Source organism: Erinaceus europaeus, chromosome 11 (assembly GCF_950295315.1).
Source record: "Erinaceus europaeus chromosome 11, mEriEur2.1, whole genome shotgun sequence".
Taxonomy (NCBI): Eukaryota; Metazoa; Chordata; class Mammalia; order Eulipotyphla; family Erinaceidae; genus Erinaceus; species Erinaceus europaeus.
In genome coordinates, this window is record NC_080172.1 from 1,208,349 (window position 1) to 1,215,799 (window position 7,451).

The 7,451-nt window shown below is 42.9% G+C and overlaps 1 long non-coding RNA gene across 1 annotated transcript in view; it reads left to right on the forward strand.

The window, feature by feature from the left end:
* Positions 1-2,028: 2,028 nt before the first annotated feature.
* LOC132541184 (uncharacterized) overlaps positions 2,029-7,451 on the forward strand; it is a 15,819-nt gene continuing 10,396 nt past the window's right edge. Inside the window, exon 1 of the long non-coding RNA XR_009552355.1 lies at positions 2,029-2,120. This is a non-coding gene — a long non-coding RNA (uncharacterized LOC132541184). The remainder of the gene's footprint in view (positions 2,121-7,451) is intronic.

Below are 7,451 nucleotides of genomic sequence, written 5' to 3' on the forward strand. Positions count from 1 at the left end.
ACATGCATTCTGACCATCAGACAGCTCAAATGTGAATGTGTGGCCGGCAATTATCCACACACAAGCATTCTGACCATCAGACAGCTCAAATGTGAGTGCATGGCCGGCAATTATCCACACACATGCATTCTGACCATCATACAGCTCAAATGTGAATGTGTGGCCGGCAATTATCCACACACATGCATTCTGACCATCAGACAGCTCAAATGTGAATGCATGGCGGGCAATTATCCACACACATGCATTCTGACCATCAGACAGCTCAAATGTGAATGTGTGGCCGGCAATTATCCATACACAAGCATTCTGACCATCAGACAGCTCAAATGTGAGTGCATGGCCAGCAATTATCCACACACATGCATTCTGACCATCAGACAGCTCAAATGTGAGTGCATGGCCGGCAATTATCCACACACATGCATTCTGACCATCAGACAGCTCAAATGTGAATGCATGGCGGGCAATTATCCACACACATGCATTCTGACCATCAGACAGTTCAAATGTGAATGTGTGGCGGGCAATTATCCACACACATGCATTCTGACCATCAGACAGCTCAAATGTGAGTGCATGGCGGGCAATTGCTTGGTCTCCCCCCAGCACAGCACTTCCGTGTGCTAATCTGGGTGGCACACGGTGCGTCTGACCATGTGTGTGATTCCTTCAGAGCAGATGGGGACCGAGCCACGAAGCTCACTAGCTGTTTAGTAAGATCACCACTACAGTGGCAAGGCTCCCTTTTTTTGGTTCTGCTTTTCTTTGGAAAGATAAATATAATGAGAAAGAGAAGGAAGAGGAGGACATGATGAAAGGAGAAAAGGAAGAATGAAGAAAGGAAGGAAGGAAGGAAGGAACTAAGTCAGGTGTGTGGGGGTAGGTAGCATGATGGTTATGCAAAGAGACGCCCATGCCTGAGGCTCCAAGGTCCTAGGTTCAATCCCCAGCACTACCATAAACCAGAGCTGAGCAGTGCTATGGTAAAAAATAAATAAATAAAATAAATAATAAATAGATAAAAGAACTCTAAGTGAGGCATAGTCCTCTGAGACCACAGTGTTTAATTCCTGTTTATTTGGTTTATATACCAGTCTTTCTCTAGCCCTTAAGAGGTTTTTTCTTGGCTTCTAGAAAGCAGTGAAGCTATCACAAGAGACATGGAACCCCCAGAGCTGAGGACTAAGCGGGGGAGGTAAGTACGTGCACAGAAAAACCCAGGGTGACCTAAGACGCTGACAGTGCTGCTCACCTGGCAGAAAGTCCTGAGAAAGAAAAATCAGAAATAGGGCTGTGAGCTTCCAAGCTGCACTCCAAGCTCCCTCATAAAACCAGAGCTAAGCAGTGCTCTGGATGACAGAAAGAGAGCAAGGAAGGGAGGAAGGAAGGGCGGGAAAGAAAGAGGGAAAGAGAGTAAGAGAGAAGAAGAGACAGTCATCAGGAGTAATAAGCAGGGTTGGTATGCGGTCCATAAGCTAGTGCCGAGTTCTCTAATTAGGCCGTAAAAGAGTGTTTGTTAGTGACGGCCTCTGCAAGGTAACGTCTTCGCTCACCACACACACTCTCGGCCGTACTCTTGCCCACACGCTTTCTCTAAGTCATCTGGAGGGCACTGAGCTGGAGCCCAGAGCAGAGCCGGGTGCCGGGAGGCTTTGTCTTTGCGAGAGGTTCCTGATGTATCTCTGCTCTGGCTTCAGTCAAAGTTCAGAGAACTCTCTCTGCGGCCTTTAACTATGTGACACACACATAGTTAAAGGCAGAATATATTCTGGGAAAATAAAACTTTTAAAGGCAGGCTGATGTCTCATCACACCATATGGCTGTTGGCAGAAAAAATAGAGCATGCTATATGGAGTTATAATTGTGAGGAATTACATCATTAGAGAATTTAGAAACAGAAATGATCTCTTATTTGGGTTTGAAAGAGCATGGGTGGAGAATCAGATGCAGCACCATATGGGGAACCTTAATTCTCATTTGCATTTTAATGGAACAGAGCTTGCAGAGCTCATTCTTTGCAGGCGCCTTGCCTTTTGTGAGTCTCCGGAGCTCCAGCAAGGCGAGTTCAGCTGGAAGCCCCATTGCAGAGAGGTTCACACCATGTCCACGCATTTGAGGTGAGAACATCACATGTTGGTGTGTTGGCTGGTGTTGGCTGGTGTTGGCTCTGGGGAATCGTGAGCGCTGGTGCCGGTCCAGACTCTTTTCTGCGGAGAGAAGTTTTCCCTCAGCTCTGAAGGGAGGGGTCTACATTCTCTGAAAAAGAAATGCAGGAAAAAAAAATAATAGCTTGTGGCCAACGCTTGCCAGCATGTTTTGCATTTTTCTCTTCATGCGTTAACGATTTCAATTCTTATCAGTTTTTACTTCTGCAAAAAAAGGAAGAAAGAAAGAAAGAAAGAAAGAAAGGAAGGAAGGAAGGAAGGAAGAAGAAGAAAGGAGAAAGGGATGCTAAGTGCTGCTTGCAACCTACATGTACGTCCCTAAGGGCCCCTGAGACCTCACAGGTTCCTGCCTGCTGCCTCCTGTCTGTCTGTCTGTCTGTCTGGGGACACGTTGTTTCCACTGTTGACTTCATAAACAACGTTGCAATAGCCATGGCTGTAGAGAGAGAGATCCGGCTGTCTTTTCAATAATTATGTAACATATGTAATCATGTCATCTTTAAAATGAAAATAGCCACAGCTGTCAAGAGAGATCCGGCTGTCTTTTCAATAATCACGTAACATATGTAATTATGTCATTTTTAAAATGACCATGTTCCCTGTTCAAGGGGATATTTTGGCACAGCTGAAAAAAAGATTGTCAGCTTTTCAGAACTTGGGCTGGAGTTGCTGTCCTGCACCAAAGTCAAGGACTCTGGGGGGGTGGGAGTGGGGAGGGCTCAGGTCCTGGAACAGGCTGGTGGAGGAGGACCTGAGGGGGTGAGAGTGTCATGTGGCAACTGCGAAACATGACCATGGACCAACTACTGGACTTTACTGTCAACTGCAAACCATGAGTCCCATCAGTAAAAAAAAAATAAAGATTTTCAGCTTTAAAATTTTTCACATTATCAGAATAATTTAGGAATTTCTTTAGCAAATAGTGCCAAAAAAAAAAAGAAGAAGATACCACTTTGAAATAAATCCATCTCAGCCTTGACCTTATATTGCAAAGTAGTTAACTCAAAAATGAATCCTATATTTAAATGTAAGGCCCAGCACAATATAAAATCATACAAAAAAATTAGAAAAACCTTCATGGCTTCTGAGTAAGCAAATTTCTTAGAATATAAAAACTGCAACCATTACAAAAAAAAAAAAAAAAAACGGTACCTGCACTTCATCAAGATAAATGGCTTCTGTTTAAAAACTGCTGCTGTGAAAACGAATGGGCCTGTAGTCTGAGAACTAGCGATAGAGCCCATGTCTGGTGCAAGGCAGCAGCCCGTGTGGGGCAGGGAAGATGATGCACCAGGGAGGGTGTGGCCTTGGTCTGAGGGGTAGTGACACCATCAGGGGGTGTTCCTGTGGTGCTGTGGCATCACTCTCTCTCTCTCTCCCTCCCTCTCTCTCTCTGTCCTCCTCCCTTTCCTCCTACCTAACAGCCTGCGTGTCATGAAGTCACATGTGAACTAGACCCAGTCTATGCAAACAAACAAAAGAATTCTTCTTTTTATTTTTATTTTATTTTTTATTTTTTTTAAAGAATTTATTCATGAGAAAGATAGGAGGAGAGAAAGAACCAGACATCACTCTGGTACACGTGCTGCTGGGTTTGAACTTAGGACCTCATGCTTGAGAATCCAATGCTTTATCCACCATGCCACCTCCCGGACCACTTCTTTGAACTTTATGCCTGCATGATTCTACTGCTTCCAACTGACAACTCTTTAGTCTTTTTTTTTAAATTATTACTAGCACAAAAGAAAAAAAAAAGACCAGAGAAACCATAGCAGCACTCGGCAAATGTCCGTGTCAGTGAACGAGACCAGAGGAGAGAAACACGTGCTGCCGGGGCCTCAGCTCGGGGCCTCACGCAGGTGTTGAGCACTGAGTCTTGTCGTGGAGACCAGAGCTTTAGCCACTGCAACCTCCTGGGATAGCGGACTTTTTCTTTCTTTCTTTTTTTTCTTTTTCCCTCCAGGGTTCTTGCTAGGGCTCGGTGCTCCACTGCTCCTGGAGGCCATTTTCCCCTCCATTTTTTTATAGGACAAAGAGAAATTAAGAGGGGGAGAGACAGACACCTGCAGACCTGCTTCGCTGCTTATGAAACATCCCCTGTGCAGGTGGGGGGAGCCAGGGGCTCAAATCCAGATCCTTGCAGTGGTCCTTGTGTTTAGTACTATGGGCACTTAACCAACTACGCCACCACCTGGCCCCTTGGACTTTCTTTTTTTTTTTTTTAATTTTTTTAAAAAATTATTTCTTTATAGGGGAATTAATGTTTTACATTCAACAGTAAATACAATAGTTTGTACATGCATAACATTCCCCAGTTTCCCATTTAACAATACAACCCCCACTAGGTCCTCTGTCATTCTTCTTGGACCTGTATTCTCCCCACCCGCCCACCCCAGAGTCTTTTACTTTGGTGCGATACGCCAATTCCAGTTCAGGTTCTACTTGTGTTTTCTTTTCTGATCTTGTTTTTCAACTTCTGCCTGAGAGTGAGATCATCCCATATTCATCCTTCTGTTTCTGACTTATTTCACTCAACATGATTTTTTCAAGGTCCATCCAAGATCGGCTGAAAACGGTGAAGTCACCATTTTTTACAGCTGAGTAGTATTCCATTGTGTATATAGACCACAACTTGCTCAGCCAACTCTGTTGTTGGACACCTGGCTTGCTTCCAGGTTTGGGCTATTACAGATTGTGCTGCTACGAACACAGGTGTACACAGATCTTTTTGGATGGGTGTTTTGGGTTCCTTAGGATATATGCCCAGGAGAGGAATTGCAGGGTCATAGGGTAGGTCCATTTCTAGCCTTCTGAGAGTTCTCCAGACTGTTCTCCACAGAGGCTGGACTAATTGACATTCCCACCAGCAGTGCAGAAGGGTTCCTTTGACCCCACACCCTCTCCAGCATTTGCTGCTGTTACCTTTTCTGATGTATGACATTCTCACAGGAGTGAAGTGGTATCTCATTGTTGTCTTTATTTGCATTTCTCTGGCAATCAGAGACTTGGAGCATTTTTTCATGAGTTTCTCGGCCTTTTGGATCTCTTCTGTGGTGAATATTCTGTCCAAGTCCTTCCCCCATTTTTGGATGGGGTTATTTGTTGTCTTGTTGTCGAGTCTGGCAAGCTCTTTATATATGTTGGTTATTAAACTCTTGTCTGATGTATGGCATGTAAAGATCTTCTCCCATTCTGTGAGGTGTCTCTTGGTTTGGGTAGTGGTTTCTTTTGCTGTGAAGAAGCTTTTTAGTTTGATGTAGTCTGATAAGTTTATACTTGCCTTAGTCTTCTTTGTAATTGGATTCGTTTAATTGAAAATGTCTTTAAAATTTATGCAGAAAAGAGTTCTGCCAATATTTTCCTCTAAGTATTTGATAGTTTGTGGTCTAACATCCAAGTCCTTGATCCACTTGGAATTTATTTTTGTATTCGGTGAAATACAGTGATTCAGTTTCATTCTTCTGCATGTTTCAACCCATTGTTTCCAACACCATTTGTTGAAGAGACTCTGCTTTCCCCATTTAATAGTCTGGGCCCCTTTGTCAAAGATTAGATTTCCATAGGTTTGGGGGCTCACTTCTGGGCTCTCAATTCTATTCCACTGGTCAGTGTGTCTATTCATGTTCCAGTACCAAGCAGTTTTGATGACAATGGCCCTATAATACAGTTTGAGATCTGGGAGTGTGATGCCTCCGGTTCTGTTCTTTTTTTTTCAAGATTGTTTTGGAATTCTAGGTCTTTTCTGGTTCCAGATAAGCATTTGTAGCATTTGTTCAATTCTCCTAAAAATGTGCTTGGGATTTTGATGGGGACAGCATTAAATTTGTAGATGGCTCTGAGTAATATATTCATTTTGATGATGTTAATTATTCCAACCCATGAACATGGAATATCTTTCCACTTCTTTGTGTCTTTTTCAATTTCTTTGAGTAGTGACTCATAGTTTTCAGTATACAAGTCTTTCACTTCTTTGGTTAGGTTTATTCCTAGATATTTTATTGTTTTTGTTGCTATAGTAAAAGGAATTGATTTCTGGATTTCAATTTCTTCTAACTTAGTGTTTGCATAGAGGAATGCCACTGACTTTTGAATGTTAATTTTGTAGCCCGACACCTTACTGTATTGCCTGATGATTTCCAAAAGCTTCTTGCTGGATTCCTTAGGTTTTTCCATGTATACTATCATGTCATCTGCAAATAGGGAGAGTTTGACTTCTTCTCTTCCAATCTGTATGCCTTTAATTCCTTGCTCCTGCCTGATTGCTATGGCAAGAACTTCCAACACTATGTTGAATAGTAATGGTGATAGTGGGCAGCCCTGTCTAGTACCTGATCTGAGGGGAAATGCTTCCAGTTTTTCACCATTGAGTATGATGTTGGCTGTAGGTTTGCTATATATAGACTCCACTATCTTCAGGAATTTTCCATCTATTCCCATTTTTTGTAGTGTTTTGATCATAAAGGGATATTGTATTTTGTCAAAAGCTTTCTCTGCATCTATTGATATGACCATGTGGTTTTTGGTCTTGCTTTTACAAACAAAAGAATTCTAATGAGATGATAGCAAAACTATCTTTTAAAAAAATAAGCGAAACAGTTTCAAGATGCTTTTCATTCTAGAAGGTTCACACGTGACCATATAAGCACAAGGAAACATGCTTGACACCATAGGTCTTATGGAAATGAGAACTATGTCAGGAAACACCACCATCTACCCAGTAAGACGGCAGCATTTAGGGAGACTAACTTTGCAAAATATACGTGTGGGCAGGGAGCTGAACTCTCACTGCCAGTGTGGACACGCCCTGGTTCACCTCCCTCCCTCGGTAACAGCTTAAGAGTGTCGTCAAAACTGCAACATAGAGAAACTAGCATCCAATTGCACCCTCTTATCCTATGGTCTTGTCAATCATGATGAAATCAATAAAAAAATAAGCAAAAGGTTCGAGCTTCCGGCTCCCCACCTGCAGGGGAGTCGCTTCACAGGCAGTGAAGCAGGTCTGCAGGTGTCTGTCTTTCTCTCCCCCTCTCTGTCTTCCCCTCCTCTCTCCATTTCTCTCTGTCCTATCCAACAACAATGACATCAGTAACCACAACAATGTTAAACACAAGGGCAACAAAGTGGAAAGTAAATAAATAAAAATAAATAAATAGATAAATAAACAAAGAAACCAACACCCATCCACTTGTAGGTATTTATCCAAGGAAATACTGGATTGTTAGAAAAGTCTGGTTGGGGGAGTCGGGCTGTAGTGCAGCGGGCTAAGCGCAGGTGGCGCAAAGC